The 21,717-nt window shown below is 40.4% G+C and overlaps 1 protein-coding gene and 1 long non-coding RNA gene across 24 annotated transcripts in view; one reads left to right on the forward strand and one right to left on the reverse strand.

Moving 5' to 3' along the window:
- The window catches only part of ZNF521 (zinc finger protein 521), a 283,782-nt gene that overhangs the window by 74,082 nt on the left and 187,983 nt on the right, over positions 1 to 21,717 (reverse strand). The gene's annotated exons all lie outside the window — the stretch shown is intronic.
- Positions 3,949 to 11,470, forward strand: LOC310766693. Its single transcript, XR_014550365.1, has 2 exons — positions 3,949 to 4,155; positions 11,366 to 11,470. It is a non-coding gene; the product is annotated as an uncharacterized lncRNA (long non-coding RNA).

Genomic DNA, 21,717 nt, shown 5'->3' on the forward strand with positions numbered 1-21,717 from the left:
AGGATTATGAAAAGAAAAGAGTACTAATGCTCAGTTCAGGTGATCACAATTTGGAAAAATAAAGATAACCCAGAGTTATGTTATAATTTTTATAGGTACAATTTGTACCTATCTTTCAGTAGATGAGAGAGGTGGCACACGAGAAACGGATCATTAAACAGTAGTGTGAAGCCAGGGAAATTAACCAGCTGCTGTGAAAGCCACCTCTCTTATTCTCTCAGTGATAGAGAGAAATAAGGGGAGAGAGGGAGAGGGATAAAAAAAAGGGAGAGGTGCCAATGGTACCTATAACACAACAATTAAAAAGACTCTATTAAATCCAGGCCTAATGGTTTTAACATGATAGATTGGGGTGGGGGAGAGGATGAGCCTTCATTCACACAAACAGCTTTTCACTGCTGAAATGTAGGATCTTATAGGTGGACCAACCAACCAGAAAGTAAAATGCACACAGAAACATGCCCCACATGATATTAACTGAGGGCACAATCCAGCCAAATGCGAACACTTTTGAGCCCTACTGATTTTGTTGAGAAAGTTAAGACCAAGCTGAAATCCCTGCAAAAAATCAATGGCTGGATCATGTCCTGAATTTACACAATTCCTCCCCACATAAAAGCAATGAAAATAGATTAAATGAGGGAAAGGTGTGAACGCTAACTAGAAACTGACTTGTGACAAATAGTAACTATGACCAAAAAGAAAGAAAGAAATTGTTTCCTGTGGTTGTTCTGAATGCTCTTCCATGTGATTTTTGGATTGAAAGAAGCACTTCAGGTCCCTTTAATTAACCCCTGGACACCAATATGCATGCTGACTCCACCCCTCTTCTGATCCATTGGGAGAGCCGTGGGAACAGGAAGCTTAGTCAATTGCGCATCCCTGTTAAAGGAACCCTATGTGTGCACATATTTGTGCAGGATTCTTTCAGATAGAGGCCAAACATCCAGGTATGTGGATGGTGAGTGAATCCAAGGCAATAGGGCTAGCTCATATGTTCTCATTATTCCTTTCACCCGTTTAATAACATGTATACCAATTCCTCAACAGATCTTAGGATGGTGTCAGCAGACTACACAGCTAATCAGATTTGGCTTTATTCCTTCAGTTCAGTTCTAATACTTATATGAATAATAGAGGTGATGGTTTTATTGCTGATATAATAAATGGGCAATTGAGTTCTGCAAAATACAGCATGGGAGCGCCAACTTCCCATTAGTGTTGCTCATCATGAATGGGACAATTCAAGTTAATTATGCAGCCATATTTCTAATGCAAGGGATCTTAAAGTTGAGAAACCTAGCTTTCGGCCATGAATTGAGTCTTCAAGGTAGCCCTGCTTGACTGCCTAACTACATGGGCTGCACAGGTTTCCCTGAAGATCAAACAAAATGGTGGAAATTGTGGGTCTGAGTAAGTCATTTGGAACTCAGCATTTTGGACTCATGGTAGTTCCCCAGATTCTTCCTTGATCTGACTTGGCTGACTATGGCTTCCTTCCTCACAATATCTAAATATCTGATTTTCACGAAAGAGACCAACAGGTGCCCAATGTCCTCTTCTCTGAAGCAGAAAGGCTCTGAAAAGCTAGGGAAGAGCATCCAAATATAGAGGGGAGGGGAGCAACCTAATTCATTAGCTTCCCCCATGTTTGATCTACATAATGATGTATCCTGATCTCACCGTTCCAAATTAGTATGGGTTGCTTTAATTTAGCAACATGAATTACAACCAGTATCTCCCAGGAGCCCATTAAGGGGAAGACTTCATCGTATACTGAATCAAAGTAAAGGCCTTTTTATTTTATTTCGTTGCCTTGTTTCACTTTCACACCACTTATTCTAACAATAAAAGATGGCACAGAACACTATGGAAAATAATATCTCCATCTAATATTATTGTGCCAGAAAAAAGGGGTGGGGGCAGATTGAGGGAGCAGGAGAGATAAAACAGGAACAAAGTAACAAATTATATTGTCAGGAAAAATGTGAACTTTTTGATTGGGGATGACATTTATTTTAAGTGTGCAATGACGGCAGGGAATCTGTCAGGGTAAGACATGGCAGAGGTTTCAACGTTTGTTAAGAGTGTCATGGGAATTTAACTAAAACTGTTAAAACTGACACTATTGGCTTTTGTTAACACATTAAGCATGGGAAAAGTGCCAGTCAGCATATCCTCCATAGCATCAGTTCAGTTAAATCATCTGGAAGATGCATAAAACTGGGTGGGATAATAAATGCTACATCCCCCACTCCACACATGAATAGAGGGAACAAAGAGGATGTGGCCCATTTTGACAGGAACTATGATGGGTTGTGGTTGTTTTTTTTTAATGCAATCATTTTCCAGTTTGTATGAACGTACACAAAGGAAAAGTGCAAGGGGGAGCTAGCTTTTCAAATTCTAAAGTGAGTAAAGCAAGCGTAGGGATTTGACTACTCAGTTTCTGCACTACTGCCACACTACCAGTATTCCATGAACTGTTACTGGAACACATCTTAACGGTTAGAACAGAATCTGTCTAAAACATCCCACTTTTATGTGATGAAATTACAACCTTGTAGGTTGGCAGGTGAGTCAAAATAGCATTGTATGTGGTGGGGTGTGCTTAAAGATCTGTGCAGCTAGTCATGGAGTTTTGTGGATTATAGACAAAACCTGATATTTATTTATCATAAAAGGCAAGAAGGTACCACTGGTGTTTCTGGGAGGTGGTGAGACACCACTAGTTGGATGTTGTTATGCTCCAATTGGTTTCTGCCTTTTCAAGTGTTTGGAGCACAACAAAGCCCACTTGGTGTTGTCCAGGTGTTTCCCACTTGAATATGTCTTATGTATGAGATATACCTAATGCGAACCCATAAGTTAGCATACTGCACAAAATTGAAAGAATAACAGATTCTGTGAAAGAAGCACCCTTCACTTAGCTATGTTTCCCTGTGTATTATTTGGGCTACACCTCAATCATGTACACATCAAGCCCATTTTCACTCTTCTTACATATTTCAACCTGTTGAATCTGCAATATTTACAAGGTGTCAGTTATAGAATCCCCTTAAGGAACTTTGAAAAATGCTGAATTGTATTTTATAACTAATACATCTGTGAAGCAGGTACACTTTCATTGCAAACTTCTCTGAGTGCAATGCGTTATATATATGATACTGAAGCAAAATGCTCCAAAAAAAGTACGTACTCAAGCATAACAAGTTCAGATTTGAAATATTTCTTTGGGTTTCTGACAAAATTCTGCATACGATTTTTCAGTTTACATTAAAATAGTCTTCCAGAAGCAATATAACCATGTACCCATAATGTGCCCAACAATGTTTATGCCCATCTGCTGCTGCCTAGTACAACTGATAAAATGCAGATGCAGAATTAAGTATTAACAACAACAAATACCCTCCTCAGCCCTGAAAAAACCCTCCTAGAAGTAGTTGCCAATTACTGTCTTCCTACTTGACAAATATGATCTTAAAAAAACAAAAAACAGAACAATAGATGGAAAAGGTTGGAAATCGACAAGAAGAATGCTTCGATTTTCAACCATAAAGAACACGGCAAGATGGAAACTCATTTCACACGAACAAAACATCATGACAAGAGCATAACCTCCATTATACTCTGGACATACAACTGTCAAACTTTCCCCTTGTGCATTTATTAGAACATACAGCACTTCAAGGTGCCATGCGATACCCACATGATCAAATGACACTTGTGATGAAACTATTGTCTCAGTGGTAATTATTAATAGTCAAAACCTTTTCCTTCCTTCTTTTTATCAATGGGGTATATTTTTGAATAATTCTTACCATTGTAAATATATTAAAATAAAGGATAATCTGAGTCAGAGTAAGTCCTCTGGGTGACTCACTGATAGATAAGCTTTAGAATTATTCTAAGAATCGCTCCATGGGTGACAGTTACATTTCTGTTGCCTTAAAAAGTGGCTATGTTCTGTGTCCACTGGTAGAATTAATTACTCTGGAATTAAAGGAATCAACAACACTATTAGTTTACAACTCATAGTAATGCTATTAGTTTACCATTCACAGCAATTCACCTTCTTAGCAGAGGGTATTTAATTACCCAGCAATCTGGAAAACTTGAATACTCCTACGGCACGCTAACTGGGCCAAGAAAAAGGTAATTTTATCAATGTAATGTAGTCAGGAAAATTACTGGAATAGGCTGGAGTTTGGTATTACAGAGCCTGCAGAACACTTACGACTCATGCGACTAATACATTTTTGTGTGATTTAAGGAGTGGTTCAGGAATTATTTAATCTTGCCTTTAAAAACCCTCAGTCAAAATATTTAAATATATAATGCATGCATAACTTCTTTTCTTGCGAAATATATGTGACAAGAAATGACTAAGCATTAAAGACAGCCTAATAAAATTATGTTTCGTTTTAGACTATAAGCCTAGGAGTGGATCCAGAGCAAATTAATTGCACTTAGGTCCTACATGAACCCACAAGAATCCTAACTTTTCACATTGCTCTCAATTGGACCTATATTCACCCTAATGTTCTGGATCCACCCCCTACTTTTTAAACGTTAGTTTCTAACAACTTTGAGCTTGATAAAAATGTACTGATTATGCTACCTTTTAGCACAAGAATGAATGTGACCAGTGGAAGTGAAGTGATACATTTATTCGGATAGCTAATGTTCAAAATGCTGGTTGTGACCTTTCAAATTGCATGTATCTGTGTGAATGCGCAGGCACATACACACAAAAATACAAGCACACAAATAACACTTCTTAACGATCCAGGTGATGTTATATCCCTGGGCTGTTGTTACATTTTGCCTGACATTTTAGAAGCAAACTGTTTAGCTGGTGCTTTCACTAGTGCAATGTAGCCACTTCCAACAACAAGACAGTAAATATTTTCACCATTGAAATAACCTTGTGGTTGGCTTATAATTACAAGAATGCTCACTGAATTACTTGCTTTGTTCCAGTATCCCCTGTCAGTGCCACAGACCTCCCTGCCTCTCTTGTTTTTCTCAAAAGCAATTTAGAAAATGCTTGTATTTTAGACAAAAGGAGAACATTTGGTGAAAGAAAATTCATCATTAGGTATCTAGAGGTTTGTTAATAGAAAAGGCAACTCCCACAGTGTATCCTAGTGCTCAAGCCAGACACACATGCTCAGGACCAGCAAGCTGCCTTCACAGTGGGCCAAAAGTCATTATCATAATTTTATATTACATAGACTACATTGAAAATTTAATATATCCCAGCAAAAAGAGACAAAAGACATTTTGCATAATGCTTCTGTGAGCGCACTCTCTCTTGCTACTCTTTTAGCCACCCCATGCAGATAATCACACCAGGAAAAAGAAGTTCATTACCTAAGCCAAATCAAAATTAGGCTTTTCTTTTTGATAGGGAACTTCATTAGTAAACCCTGTCTTATACAGCTGGGAGATTTGATGAATCTATCTTGGAGTAATAATTCAGCACAATCAGCCACATTTCTTCTTTAAGTTTTATGTCTTTGTAAAGAAAATTGAAAATATGCACTTGTACATTTATAAACTCAGAAGGCCATCCTTCTTCATTTCCTGCATTTAAAATGTGTTAGATTTGTAGCAGCAGCAGCAGCAGCCTTGTTAAGCAAACAAATGTATTTGCTTCCACAGCTTTAAAAAAGAGATTCTATGTCTTCACCCTTTTAAGGCAAGAAATGTCTATTCTAAGAAGAAGAAGAAAATATTCTATATATCACAGTTAACAAGCTATGAAAAAAACAACCCACCCTATTGCTTCTTTAGGTAAAACACTGGATCTGACACGGTGGTAATTTGATCTAACAATAAATAATATGTTTTATGATGGGTGAAAGGAATGACAGAATTTATGGGGGGCCTGCCCTGGGCATCCCCAGCCAAGGAAGGCACATATCCAATAGTTAATTCTTTACTGACAAAAGAACACACATACAGCAGTTTCCACAGTGCTCCAGGTACACATGCACAAACTTTTAGCCATAGGGGCAGACTCCCTGGGGCCCTGGATGCCTGAGCACCCACAAAATTCCCCATGAAGGGGCTGGGCACCCACAAATTTCGGAACCAGGGCCATACACACTGCAGGGTGCCCACAGCTCCAGGCACCCACGGTCACGGGTCCAAACCAGCACTCCTGCTTCTACCCTTTAGGCAGCTGTCCACAAATCTGGGCCCTGTAGAGCAGTTGCAACCACAGGGGAACCACAACCTCCCGCCATCTTATGTACCCTCATCTGACAGGGTGTGCATGCGCAACCTGAGGCTTACATGGAAGCCCTCTTTGCTGTTCCATCTTCAAGCCCCTCCTGGGTGGGAGTGAGGAATCTATTAGCCCGTCCCTCACCGGCACAGTCTCTTTTTCCTCTACCACATCCTGCACTCCTCCCTCCATCTTAGACTACCCTGAGTCTTTCTTCTCCCATTGCGCTGGTTCCTGCCTTGTAAACAGCGCCAAACTCCACAAATCTCTGACCCCCTCTCCTCGGTCAATCCCTTGCCCCCCTGCCTCCACCACACATTCTTCAGAGCCCTGCCAGTCCCTCAAATGGTTCCTTCACCCCATCCCATTTTGGACCTAATTTCTCGATTTCAAGCCTCCCCATTCTCAGAACTGTGGGGTTCATTTGCAAATTCTGCCTTGCTCTTTGTATCCCTTTCCTTGGGTAAACATATAAGCCCTATTCGGACATTCTAAAACCCACATGTGATGAGAGAAGACAGGCACATTAACTCCACCCCCACCCACCCCCATGAGCATCTTCATCACACATTTTACAAAACCTGATTTTCCAGAACCTATTCCTCCAATTCATGGAGGTGACCTAATATGCTTGAATGAGGGGCTTAGAATGCCCCTGAATAGGATTTTAAAAGAATTCAAAACTGACTAAACCTTGTCAAAGTCTACTGCTATTTATCATCATCAGCTCTCCTCTTTCTTTCATGGTTTTAGGAGGTTACACTGACAGTGCATTTAAAATAGCATATTTAGCAGTGATATATGCCTCTTTCTGAAGAAAAGGCCACAATGGAAGGGGAGTGATGCAGATGTGGATCACAGTCCGAGATGAAGGAGGCTGTTTCCTAATGAAACCCCCAAAACTGATAGCAGCTTGAGAGATTTGGAAATCTCCCTCCCCAGTCCTGATCCAACTTGCAGCTTCCATAGTTTATGTTTCTTAAGAGAGGGACACAGTCATCATGAAAATAAAGCCAGTCCCCACGCAATCTTTCTCTAGCCTCTTTCTGTCCAGCCCTAACCCTTGATAAGACATTCTGTAACAGAAATCATGCCAAAAGTTACTGAGAGGATATTTTCTAAAAAAGCCAACTTGAGTTGGCTTTGTTGCATGAACAGACTTACATAAGCATGTTTTTGTAGAATATAGTAATTGTAAGTGCTGCAATGTATATGGCTCTCCTACAGATCAAAGATACTTATGTGTAAATTAGTTTAGGATTCTGATGATTTAGGGCTAAATGGCCTGTTATACACAGCTGCATGCAATAGCGTGATAGCCCTTACTTCTTGTTTATAAAGATATTGCTGCGTAGAATAATGCGGTAAAGGGAAGGGATGCTTCACTCTTTCACTTTCTGGGGTTTCCCTGCCTCAAACTGATCCCCCACGAGCAATTTTACTTCCCAAGGGATTTCAGACATGTGTTTCTTGGGAGAAATGAATGTTTTCTGGTAAATAGCATGGAATTATGATTATAGATGGTTCCGCAGTACTATTTCATCCATTTGAGGGTGGCATTGGAGTTGGTGTACTTTGTTCGCATGCCTAAGTGACCTTTCATGGGTGTAGGTCAGTTGGTCTTTACAAGATTTAGTCATGCCCCATGAGATTAGGCTGTTTTAAAATTGCTGACTGATTTCTCAATGCTTCAAATTTACAAAGCTTCAACTGAGCATAAACCTTAAATGGCCAGGTGAGATTTTCCTGAGTGTGTGATTAGTTAAGGGGAGTGCGGCACTGCCCCTGAAAGAAAAGAACTAGTCAACGATCTGTGAAAGGTTGCAGCTTTGCACCTTTATACTAGAGGGTTCCAAAAATCAGAATGCAATGCATTGACACTGGTATCTCTTTAGTGCTCTCAGGGGCTTGGAACCTTGAAGTACACTCTTTTCCTAGGCCACTACCTCACTTTCTCATTCATCTGAAACTGTTTATCTGAACATTTCAGGTGTCCCTTGAGATCTTTAGATAAACCAGTCTGTAATGTACAAGCAAATCACATGTTTGGTTCAGAGGTTTCTTGACAGCTTCTCAAGCGCATAAAACTCCTACACTATTCAGAGTTTTAGTGTGAATCTCTTAGTGCGAATCTCATGACACAAGAGAGTTTGAGATTTTTAAATACTTTCTGAACTTCTGGCATCTATGGATACCTGCACTTGGAGACTATTGTTGTTATTATTAATTAAAAATGCTCATTGTTACATTATTTATATATTAACTTATTTGCTGCATGTCTATAAGCCAGGATAGATCAAGAGTTCTCTGGGCAGCTCACAAAGGGGGGGGGGAGTACAGTATAAAACAATAAAAACTGTAACAAAATAATTAAAAAACTGGAACACAATTAAAGTGCAATTTAAAAATTCAATTCAATACCCAATTTAAAACCCATCACATTGTCAGTGCTTGCCACTAGATGCCACATTCTGATGCCCCAGAGATGAATTCAAAGGGCTGTTCTTTGCTGGCAAATGCTGCATGGGGTCAATGAAGCTCCAACTGAAAGCAAAATTGAGTCACACAAACTCAGAACAATGGCATAATGGCAAAATTACAATTTTAATCCATTCAACACAGCTCTTGTCATTGATTTCAATGAGGATTGATGCTGTCATGCTTGCATTGCATGAAAAAAAAAATCAAGCTAAGAAGCAAATGGATTACAATTTGCTAATAATCACTGAGCTTTCACATAATTCTTGTGACAGAGAGAAAAGTTTTCTCCTTAAACAATTACTTGTAGTCTAATCCACAGGCAGTGAACCTGTGGCCCTCTGATCATTCCTGATCAATAGCCGTGCTGGATGGAGCTATTGGGAGTTGTCTGTATATCAGAAATGTCTCCCCAATGTCTGCATGTATGGGTGCACTGGGGAAAGGCTGTCACCAGGTAGTGAGGGGATGTAGGAAAAGTACCTCCATGTGGAAAGGGAGCCTGACTAACTCAGCACTCATCCCTGTCCAGAAGAGCTCCCCCCTGCATACATTAGTATCGGGGGGGGGGTGTCCTTTACTACACCGTCTGAACGGATGAACAGTGGGGAAGAATTTTGCTTTGTCTAATTGCAGCAGGAGGTGGTGCATGCCAGCAGGGACAGGGAGCTGAGCTAGCCTGCATGGTGCCTCTTTCCTGATATTTCACCACAATGTATGTGTCTGTGTGTGGATCGTGTGAACCTTCCAATTACAGTCGTACCTTGGATCTTGAACACCTTGTGAGTCAAACGTTTTGGCTCCCAAACGCCACAAACACGGAAGTGACAGTTTTGTGAAAGTTCTTTGGAAGCCGAATGTCTGATGCGGCTTCCAAATGAGTGAAGGAAGCTCCTACAGCCAATCGGAAGCCGCGCCTTGGTTGTCGAATGTTTTCGGAAGTCAAACGGACTTCCGGAATGGATTCCCTTCAACAACCAAGGTACGACTGTATTGTTGAGTCTGTTGTGATAGTATTTGCTCTCTGTTCTGTGTGCAAATGCATTGAAAGCAGCACAGCTGAACGTAGTAGAGCTGCCAACAGGCCCATAGGTAAAGGTAAAGGGACCCCTGACCATTAGGTCCAGTCGTGGCCGACTCTGGGGTTGCGGCGCTCATCTCACTTTATTCGCCAAGGGAGCTGGTGTACAGCTTCCGGGTCATGTGGCCAGCATGACTAAGCCGCTTCTGGCAAACCAGAGCAGCGCACGGAAACGCCGTTTACCTTCCCGCCGGAGCGGTACCTATTTATCTACTTGCACTTTGATGTGCTTTCAAACTGCTAGGTTGGCAGGAGCAGGGACCGAGCAACGGGAGCTCACCCGATTCGAACCACTGACCTTCTGATCGGCAAGTCCTAGGCTCTGTGGTTTAACCCACAGCGCCACCCACGTCCCAACAGGCCCATATGTGGCAGCAAAAAGGAACTGGGCTAGACTTCAGTGCTGCTTTTTGTATAGGAAGGTAGGTAGGGTTGAGCTAGATAGCTCTGGCAATCTTGTCCAAGGTCAGGCTGAGGAGTGGGTGGCAGTTTGTGAACACTTCCATCAGGGTTGAAAGATGCTCTACTCCACACCTTTCAGAAATCACTATAAAAGGAAGCACTGTTCTGAATAGGCTTTGGCTATGTGACCAGTCAAGGAATCAATGGCCTTAATCTAAATTAGTTTTCTTATCCATCAGTGATATCAGCATGTAGTCTAATCTACTTGGCGTCTAATGTTATGATGTCATCACATGGGTTCATGGGGTCTGACTGGATGAAATTACTCTGGGGGGAAAGCAGCAGACTGAGGGAACAATAACAAATGAAAGGGAATAAACACGCATGTGCAAAACACAGGGAACTTTTTCAAAGGTTGGGTTCCACAACCCCCAAATAATTTAGGGCCCCCCCATTACTATCTTTGCTTTGGAATCCAAACAGCCTTGAGCTAAACAAAAGCTAATACTTCAGATGCTGCTGCACAAGCAACTAAAATGGATTTAAAGGGTTTAATAATTCCACAGAAATCTGAAATGCCATGTGTCCTTTTTTTTTAAAAAAAGAGAAAGGGTACATGTATTTTTGCTTCTGAAATTAATCCAAGTGCAGAAAATCCAGTTCAGATATTTTCTTTTTCACTAGATTTCCACGTTATTAGAAGTACACAGCTAACCAGGTTTCAAGCAGTAGACAAAATAGCATTGTGGGATTACATTAGTCCGACAGCTGCTTTATGACTATAGCTTCCAGACCAATTTATTTAATATTGATCTTTAAACAAACATCAGTACAAATAAATTTGAGCACTCCAGTCCTGAGATTTTTATATCTATAAAAGAGGCCAATATTCAGGGAACCAGTACTGCTTGTATTTCTCCCTTTGATTCTGTTTTCTTTGATCCTACCAGGTATCAAATACATCAATGACAAATTAAAACAAATCCATCTTCAGATAACGCTCGGTTTATAATCTTTAGGGCAGAAAGAATTTTTCTATCAATAACTTCCATCAAGTGTTTTTACTGATCTTTTTTATTGCTTTACTCTGACTAGTACAAAAGACAGCAGTGCCATATCCTGACTGAATACTATTCTGTCTTTTTCTCTTTCTTTTCTCTTTTTTTTAGGTATCTCTGTCATGGAGGGTTAGAAGAGCAACTTGTCCTGCCTTTCACACTTCTAAATAGTTTCAGCTCTCTTCATCCAGTGGCAAAGACAGGCCAAGATCCAAATGCCCCCTTGTTGGCAAAATTGCTGTGCTGTGATCCTGTTTTGGGAGGCTCATCTGCAGCCTTTTACGGGACAACAGTTGACCATTTGGAAGAGGGACAGATGGGTGCTAAACATAAATGGGCAAAAAGACTTAGACAGGGAAATCGATAATGAATCCAGGGATTAGACACTCAATTCAATTAGACGACTATATACAAATGTTAGGCATAAGCTGATCCAACATAATTGTTTGCACAGGAATTATTTGTGCCCTTCTTATTTATGCACAGATACAAGATACAGTGGGGACAAATATTCTGATGGGCTGGAACTCAACCGAAGCTCAAAAGTTCCTGGTCACAAGTTTTTCAGATCTGTCATCAGTTTAATGCTCAAGTTATTCTATTCATTATGCTCTCCCAAACAATGAGCTGTAAACATTAAGTTATAAGTAGTAGTTAGTCTGGAGATAGGTAAACCATGAGCCCAGTGATGGTCTCAGAGGTGATCCGGCAGTTAGTCTAGTAACCTCCAGTTCTGAGGGAGGCATGCCTTGAGACAACTATGCATGAGAAATGAGACTTCTTTTTAAATCATATTTATACCCGTAATGGTGTACTCTGAGTGCCAATAGTACTAGAGTCAAATTGGTGTCCTTGAGAAACTAGGTACAGTGGTACCTCAGGTTAAGTACTTAATTCGTTCCGTAGGTCCGTACTTAACATGAAACTGTTCTTAACCTGAAGCACCACTTTAGCTAATGGGGCCTCCAGCTGCTGCTGCGCCGCTGTAGCACGATTTCTGTTCTCATCCTGAAACAAAGTTCTTAACTTGAAGCACTATTTCTGGGTTAGCAGAGTCTGTAACCTGAAGCGTATGTAACCTGAGGTACCACTGTATAAGTATGCTCAGGGAAACTTCGTGTTTCCTACCGAAGCATACAAAATCTTCTAAATAATTAAGACTTTATTGTCGGGTCCCACTTGTTAATAGAATGTTTGAGACCCAAAGGCATTTGGAAATAGGATGTTTAGAAGAAGTAGAGCTTTCTGAAGAAATCTGAAAAGATAAAATTATGACAAATATTGAGCTTGATGTAATATATGTATGAAACCCAATTGCATTAAACATGATGCCAAATTATCTAGCAATGTATAGAACTATTATCTGATTTTCACTCCATTGTCTTGATTCGTCAGTTTCAACAGCTCTGATTCTGTGTTATTCCTCTGTAAGGACATGGCCTCTGACTTCCTTTCTTTGTTCACATTAGATTACTTCTGATTGCACAAGTTAGATCTTAACCAGGGTTCCCAACAATTACTCCATAGGGCCTTGAAAATGAGAGAAGGAACCATATACCTGGTTCATTAAACTACGGGTGCACCAGTGGGATACAGATGCAGTATGATTAAAAATGGTAGGCTGTTCATTGATTAATAATGCATCTGATAATAAGATATCAGCACCATAGGATCATGACACAGTATACAACAGAATTAAAGTGCAACGTTTTTTCAAAAGATCATCCATTAAAACTGTAATTTTTATAGAATGTGTTAGCTCAGACAAAAGACACAATACAAAAAAGTTCCTAAGTTTTTGTAACTTAATTGATGGTACCTATGACAGCTGAGCACATTATTATCTAGTGATGTGCTACAATAAATGAATAGATACCCTATAAAGAAAGATGCTATCTCTGAAGACTGTTTACAATTCCACTCTAAGGTCTAAACCACTCTAAATTTAATTTCACGAGGAGTGAATTCAGACCGTTTCATAACCTTAAAGACAGCTCTAGCCTATTTTTAATGTGCCTCTGGCATCTGTGAAAGCAGTACAATTACTGAAGCCGTTTCTAAAACCCAAAGCTAGAGAGTGTTACTCTCCTAAAATGGTCTCTGGGACAATTGTGATAGAAAAGATAGTGACACGGCAGACTATTCAAGAAAGCCAGTATTAAATCTATATGGTGTTAAGTCACATAAGACAAAGATATTTTTTTTTAATGGTCTTTTGTTTAAACTACATGTGTGTAGCACAGGAGATCACTTTCTTCAGAAAAACTATTCAGAATGTAATTTTTCTTCTCATTAAAAAAATTTGTCTGACGCATTGGAAGATAGAGCTCACCAAGTGTAAACAACCATTTGTGATTCTTACAGTGTCCTTGCTTGATTTTGCTGCTTATTCTATTACTGGAATAAATGGTGGTTTTCTTATATTTCTTCTTCTTGGACATTATTGCTACTATGGAAGACTAGCTTAATTACTAAAAGCATCTGAAAAAGCGTGTTTCCATCTTGCATCCTCAACAATTTGATCTGTTATACAGTGCCCTCCCCCCAAAAAGGTTCGAATCCAGATTTATTTATTGTGTGTGTGTGTGTGTGTGTGTGTGTGTGTGTGTGTGTGTGTAAATGAAGCCCCTGCAGCATACATGCACTCTCACACCACAGGGCCTTTGCTACTCAGGCTCTGCAAGACCCTGCTCAAGCTGTCTATCTATTTCAACTCTACACAGTCTCACTCCAGCAAGGCCTTTGGATCAAGCTCTTCTCATGTGAACACAGACAGTGTCTGGGAAGCTGTGGAACAGATGTCTCCACAGAGATTCACAGATGCTGTCAGGAAAGAACTACAGACTAACATTTGATGCATTTTAAAGAGGGATTCAGAATAAAATCCAAACAGACAGATTGATTGTCTAACACTTCAAAGGATTTAGCAGAATTATTGTTATATTTTTTCCTTTGTGTTTCCCACCCCCTTCCCTTCACGAACAGAGGAGGCTGCATCATATTTCACATGTGCTATAAGGAAAGGGCATTCATGTACAGAATACCTTGATATGGCAACAACCGCACCATGAAACAATTAAACGAGTATGGATCTGATGACGTTTCAGCAGACCAATGGAAATTACTCAGTATTTTATAGTCTTTAAATACCTAAACTGCTTCCCATATATTATCTCGGTAATCTTTACAACAACCTTGTACGATAAGCCAGAGGCTGAAAGAAACTGGCTAGCCCAAGGCCACCTAGAAAAAAGTACAGAGCTGGTTTGAGCAAGGGATATCAGTCATAGTTCACATCTGATATCTTAACCAATATGCTATGCTAGTAAAAGTGGGGCAATGAGAATATATGCCAAACTAGCTGGGCTAGAATATCTGTCTTGCTTCAAGCAAATTCATTGAAATGGTACTTTGAAATCCAATTTTATTCAAAACAGTATTCTTTTCCATTTGTGAGTCTTTAACAATAAAAAATGTGCCATGCGATAAAAACAGTAATCTTCAAGAAAGCCACTGAAGCTTCTTGGGCATTTTCTCCATTAATTAATTACTAAGGTGTTTTTTTGTTTTTTGTTTTTTTTTTTACAACTAGGTCAAGTTGACAACAACGTGAGCCCAAGATTTTCCCTGCAGAAAAAGAAGTGAATGGGAAAGCAAAAGCCATAACACAGTAAGAGGCTTTACCTTCTTTAGAAGTTTCCCATAAATGTCTATAGGTAGCCTGATTTAGGAAGGCAAAACTTTTAAGAAACAATGATAAAAAGCTGGGGAAGAGATTATCACAAGAGCATTCCTTGCCCACTGAAAGGGTATCTATACATTTGGGGAAATAGGGTGAAATTTTCTTCTTAACAGGGTTTAACAGCTACTTTGTTTGTTTGTTTTTTAAAGTATCCTTTGCCCTACATATGAAAGCTGTGGTAGGCTCTTGGTCTTCATATGGAAAAATAGTCAGATTATTTGAATCCTATGGCATGACAAGGTGTTCTGGATTTACCAAAATATAACCAAAATTCCAGTTGCCATGGTTCCACAATATGTAATATAAAGAGAGCAGCAGGCTGTACGCACAAGAAAGTCCATTGACATTGCTTTGGGCAACAAAAAGAGAGAAGCATCCTACAATTCCATCTTAGATCAGGGTAAACAACCTTCAGGGGCCCATTTTGAAACCTGAGAAACTGTTGTGGATACACTGCAACTTCATACACACACACTTCACTCCCCTACCACCACCAATACAGCAATTTTAGTCCCCCCCCCCCCAGCATAATGGAAGGGTAATCTTAGTGCAGCTGAGAAGAGAAGGGTTAATTCTCCCTTACCAATTGCATTCCCCAGAAAGATTACTCCTTCTACAATTACACTGGGGAGGGAGGGGACATGTTATTGGCTTCAATAAAATGACGCCCCCCTGCCCAAACCTACTTGGTAAAGGGAGAGATGAGATTTCAGGGGTCACAATTGAGAAGGGAAAGGTTGCTGTGGTGTGAGAGGGCTGTCACAGCTGCTGGGGGGGTGGAGTTAACTCTACCCTCTTCATCTCTGACCAATCCTAAAATTGCCCTCCTCCAACAGTAATTAGAGGGACGCAGGTGGCGCTGTGGGTTAAACCACAGAGCCTAGGACTTGCCAATTGGAAGGTTGGCGGTTCGAATCCCCGTGACGGGGTGAGCTCCCGTTGCTCGGTCCCTGTTCCTGCCAACCTAGCAGTTCGAAAGCACATCAAAGTGCAAGTAGATAAATAGGTACCGCTCTGGCAGGAAGGTAAACGGTGTTTCCGTGTGCTGCTCTGGTTTGCCAGAAGTGGCTTAGTAATGCTGGCCACATGACCCGGAAGCTGTACGCCGGCTCCCTCGGCCAGTAAAGCGAGATGAGCACTGCAACCCCAGAGTCGGTCACGACTGGAACTAATGGTCAGGGGTCCCTTTACCTTAACAGTAATTAGAGTTGAAAAAAGTCTTCTGCTGGCTGCAAGATATGGCACTTTCCCCCAATCTGTCTGTTGCAGAGGCAGGGGCAGTATGGCGAGGACTTCTCATGGGTGCTAAGGAAGGTTCTTCTCCGAAGGCACGGGATTCGCAACCCTTGTTAGAATGAATGAAGCCCTGTGAAACTTCTAACAAAAAACGCTTATTGCCTCTATATACTATATTATTAATTAGACTGAAAGGCAAAGAGGCACCATACAGAGAGAAATAGAGGGATGTTTTTTCTTGGGGGCGGAGCTAGCATGCTCAAACATAAAGAACCAAAGGCAGGGTATAACATTTATTTATTTTTTTGGTGCTAATTAAAGCAGCAGCAGCAGCAGCAGCATGGAAATGTTTACAGGAAGAAGTCATTGGGGTACAATCTATGTTACAGTTAGAAAGCATAAAGAAAACCTCTTCTTATTCGGAAGATAAGATGCCTTGTTGAGCAAGGACAAAGGGCGTGGGGGAAAGGTTGCCACTGAAAAGCCTGGATAGCTCAGTTGGTTAGAGTGTGGGCTGATAACACCAAGGCTTCAGGTTCGATCCCCACATAGGACAGCTGCATATTCCTGAATTGCAGGGGGTTGGACTAGATAATCCCTGGTCCCTTCCAACTCTACAATTCTATATAAAAAAATCCCCAAATCTCTTTTCCAGTAATACTGAGCATAGAGTGTGGCTGCAAATCGTGTTGCAAGATTCTGTGTAGATAAGTGAAATAAAGTTAAGGGGCGGGGGGAATCCAGATAAATTTGTCTGTATTTCTCCAGAAATATTTATTTCTCTCACCCATCAACCAAGGAGAAGGGAGGGATATAAAAGAGAGATGATAGACATAAATGAGGGTCAGAAATGTTCTGGTGGGTGGATGAGATGTATTTTATTATCATAAACAGGAAATAAATTTTATTTATTGTATTCATTTCCTGCTGTGTTGCCAGAATACCACTCCTGCCAGTACAAAACACAATGCCAAATGACTTAGGTTCAGCTTATGAGGGCAGGGTGAGAATTTATGGCGTCTCCCACCATTATGAGGTTCACACCTGACAGATGAATCAATGGGAAAAAATATCTGGGAAAGGAAACAGGTGAAGAATGTTTCCTTAGCGCCTTCTGTACAGGCAACTATTCCAAAAACATTAAAAAGAAAGAAAAAAACATGATGTTTCAAGCTTTAACAATGAGGATAGTTAGCCCACAAGGGCACGAAATATTTTGTTAATTCAGCAGTTCCAAAATATTGTGCTGTTCATGAATAGGTTATCAGCATGTTGGTATCGGGGAATGGTGTGAAACAAGAGAGTAGTCAGTGCTACAGAGTGCCAAACAATCTACATTAAACACAAATAAATAAAAGGATGAATACTTAGAGAAACAAAAAAGAAATTTAATTAAAAAGAATGATAGTAACAATTCAACAAAGAGTTGTATGCTTTTAACTCCTTATTTTTTGTGGTTATTATTATTATTATTATTATATAACACATAATAACAGGGATATGTCAACGATTATTGCCTGTTCTTTGTTTTGGAATTTGATATTCATTTGGAGTTTTGTTTTAATGTTTGATCTTATCTTATTGTATTATTTATCTTGCTGCTGTTGTTTTTAACTTGTGTGTGTGTGTGTGTTTTACTGTAAGTGACATAAGAGGTTTATGATTTATGGTAGCCTAGAACCCCCCAAAACATATAATGACCAAAATAAGGGAAAGTTCTGTCTGAAATACAATGACTAGTTAATAATAACAACCCCTCAAACAAGCCATGATAATCAGGAGAAGGAAAAGTTCTCTCTGAAATCACTGGCTAGTGAAAACAGAGGAGAGAAATAACTTTGGAGCAGCATTTAGTTATTATTTTGTTAATCATAATGACAAGTTGGGACCTTCTTCACCGATTACTAAAAGTGGTATTCAACCAAACAACTAGTGCAACAACTTTCAAGATGTGGAGTGTAACTTTCTCACCCTTTCCTGTCCACATGTTCCCCCTAAATTTCCTCCAGAGGAGGGAACTTTGCCCCAGAGCAGATTTAGGATGCACACGGGAGGAGGAGAGGTTGCACTGTGCAGCTATAAGTTGTTGCACTGTGCAGCTATAAGTTGTTGCACCAGTTCACACTATATGTGGACAGACAGTGTACAGCTGGGGAATATATGCAATAAGCTTGACTACCAACATCAATAAGTGTAGCTCTGGGCTGTGACCTTCCAAATTTTGTTGGTCTCCCAACACCCATCAGCCCCAGCCAGCATGGCCAGTGGTCGGGGTGGCGGGGACTGGATTTTCACAACACCTAGGGGCCACAGTTTAACCACCCCCACTTTACACAGTTGCAAGAAATTAAGTAGAATAGCTAGCATTAGAGCCAAGATGTGCTAATGCCACCCTCCTTTCTACCTGTATCTGAGAGTGCGTCATTATGAAAGTTATCTATGAAAGTAAAAGCAGTAATAGAAAAATGGCATGAGCTGAAATACTATCATACAATATGGCAAGGACAGTGGCATGGGTCAAACCAGGTAGATCCAAGTCAAGAATCTGCAGCCCTTCTGGGAAAAGGTCATAGCTCAAAACTTGGGGCATGCTTTGCATGCAAAAGATTGCAGGTTCCATCCTCGACATCTCCAGGTTGGATTGGGGAAAATCATAGAGAGCACCTGAAAGCCAGCATAGCCAATACAGAGCTAAATGGGTGAATGGTCTGTCCCAGTACAAAGGCAGGAGAGGGACAGGTTGTGATTTAGCAGCTTCTACATTTTCTTGCATCTCAAAGAAAGGAATTGAGAAAGAAATGGTTTCAGGAACATGGGAGGAGGGAGAAAACTCCCACATTTATTCCATTCTAGACACAGTTAATTGACCACAGCCATGTTTGAGTACTGACCAATTATGGGGTCATACAAAAAGAAATATATCAACACTTTTTAAAATGGGTGCCTTGTTTTATAGAAGGCATTTTTTAAAATTAAACTTACATGCTTGATATTGTACTGAGAACAAAAACAGTTTGCAAAGAGCTAGCAAGCAGAAGGAGAGCAGCCAACCCATTTAGAAATATGCCATTAACTCATAGGAGAACATTCCCCCTGGACACACTCCCAAAGAAGATCCCTGGCGAGTTTAGGCTTGCATGTCATTTGTCCTATCCAGAGGGCAAGTAAGTTAATGATTATACAGACACCTTGCTGTGTTCACTATTCGTTTACTTCTCTCCATCGAGTGATGCAGATGATAAGAAATAGCATGGCAAGGGCTCGGGCAGAGCAAGCTTCCCCGCATGCGCACACAGACATGAACAGCTGCTCCAATATTGCCAGCACACCAAGAGAGATTTTGCTTGCTGTAATAGGCTTGGGGCTGGAGTGTTAGATGAAGGCAAGAATAGGACATACAGTTTTGGAGTAATTTCTCACTGCACTGAGCGCATTCCTATACTTTCATGAAAATGGTAAAAGTATATAAAATCCCTTAAAATGCACATACTTTTCTGTTAATGGGGCCACCAAACATGATGGCATTTCAGGAATTATTGATGGCATCTGGGAAAGTAACCAGGGATTTCAGAATCCCTATAGCAGATGATAATTGGAGGAAAGAGAGAATGTGTGTGTGTGTGTGTGTGTGTGTGTGTGTGTAACAGAACTTATTAAAATTTGGGCATCAAACTGGATTCAAGAAGAACAGAATCACATCTCTCCAGGGACAAAGGCAAAAATCCTATGAGGCTACTGGCTCAGCTGTGGCAAGCTAATAAGGTTATTCGGAAGCAGATGCACTCATTAATACAGTGGTGGCACAGGATCTCCGGAGACAGGTCATAGCCATGATAATGCACACAGTAAAGTAATGTGCTCTGTATTCATGGCCAGATCCTATGGTGCCAAAGCTAAATGAACCTGTATCAGTGCCCTGTGATATTTAACCCACTGTGGTCTGCTGGACTGAGCCTTCAACTCAAACCTGGCAAATTCAGGTTCACGTTCTCAATTGGAAGCTTTAGGGAAGGAGTGGAAATTAGAGAGACCCACTTCGCTAGGTAGTTGCAATGTAAATTATTCACTAAAAGACTAAAAACAAACTAATATAATTGTCCTAATATTTTACGCATAAGCAAATAAATATAGTGGTACCTCCGTTACGAACTTAATCAGTTCCAGAGGTCTGTTTGTAACCTGAAACTGCTCGTAACGTGAGGCGTGCTTTCGGTATTGCCGCCTCCTCTTGCTGCCGCACTGCCGGTGCGCGACTTCCGCTCACATCCTGGGTCAAAATTTGCAACAAGGGTTGCTACTTCCGCGTTAGCGGAGCTCATAACCCGCGGACGGTATGTAACACGAGGTTCCACTGTACATTAATATACATCCAATGGATGTTATTCTGGTATTGTTGGTGAAACTGTGTAAAATCTGCATGTAAAGGAGGAGCCTGCCATTAGTTACATTCAAGCAAGTCTCACTGGCTTCAATGTGCCGCATGCACAATTAACTAAGAGAGCAGTATTGCAGCCAAAGGTCTCTTATTTCTTTGGGGCAGGGTATGGCTTTTATGCAACAAGTACCAGGTTATCCGGAAAGACTTACAGAAGACAGACTTTTAGGTAACTAAGTTAACATCCTATATTTTGAGATGGGACAAAGGTAGATTTTTTCCCAACTGCAATACAATGTGTACAAAATAAAAGAATTGCTTAAGGAGAGGAGGTGGGTGGTTCTGGCTGGCAAAACTGCTGACAGGAAAGGTCAGCTATATATAAAAGGTTGTGGTTATGGAGTTTTTGGTGAGGTTTTTCATTCTTCTTCTAGTATTGAAGAAGTAATTTAGGGCAAATGATCAAAAATTGTTTTTAACAGTAGTTCATAAAAATCAATGGATAAAGTTGGCTTGAGAACAGTGCTGCAATAGTCCTGGGCTGTATTAAGTCTACTGACCAAGATGCACTTTTTGGTCAGAAAGAAGGAAAAGTGGAATCCAACCTTCAGAGGGATGGAAACATGACAAGCATAACATTCAGAACTGGAAACCTGCTACCAGCTGAATAGCATAGATTTCAACCACCCTTTCCAGGTAGCATAGTAAAAATATTTCTATGATTCAGGATGCAATAATATACACACTTACTATGTGACTGAACACAGGATTTACTTCCAAGTAAACATGCAAAGGGTTGTGCTGTAAAGAAAGACTCTCTTTCAATAAATTTGCATACTACATAAGAAAGGTAAGATAAAAGCCAGCGTGACACAACTGACATCTCCAGAATTCATCTTAAGCTAATTTGTAAATGTATTAAATGTCACTAAAACATTTTTTAAAGAACATTCCCCCATAGTTCTCCAGGTAACAAGCTTGACTCAACCTCACACTAAATCCTTTGTGAATCCTTGTCCAGTATGACATATTCCAGGACTTTCCTCCCACTTTTTAAAGAGAACTCTTACCAGCCAGGTTCACAGGTAACCCAAGGCTTAGCTTGATTGC

The sequence above is a fragment of the Podarcis filfolensis genome, assembly GCF_964270895.1.
Source record: "Podarcis filfolensis genome assembly, chromosome: 7".
Taxonomy (NCBI): domain Eukaryota; kingdom Metazoa; phylum Chordata; class Lepidosauria; order Squamata; family Lacertidae; genus Podarcis; species Podarcis filfolensis.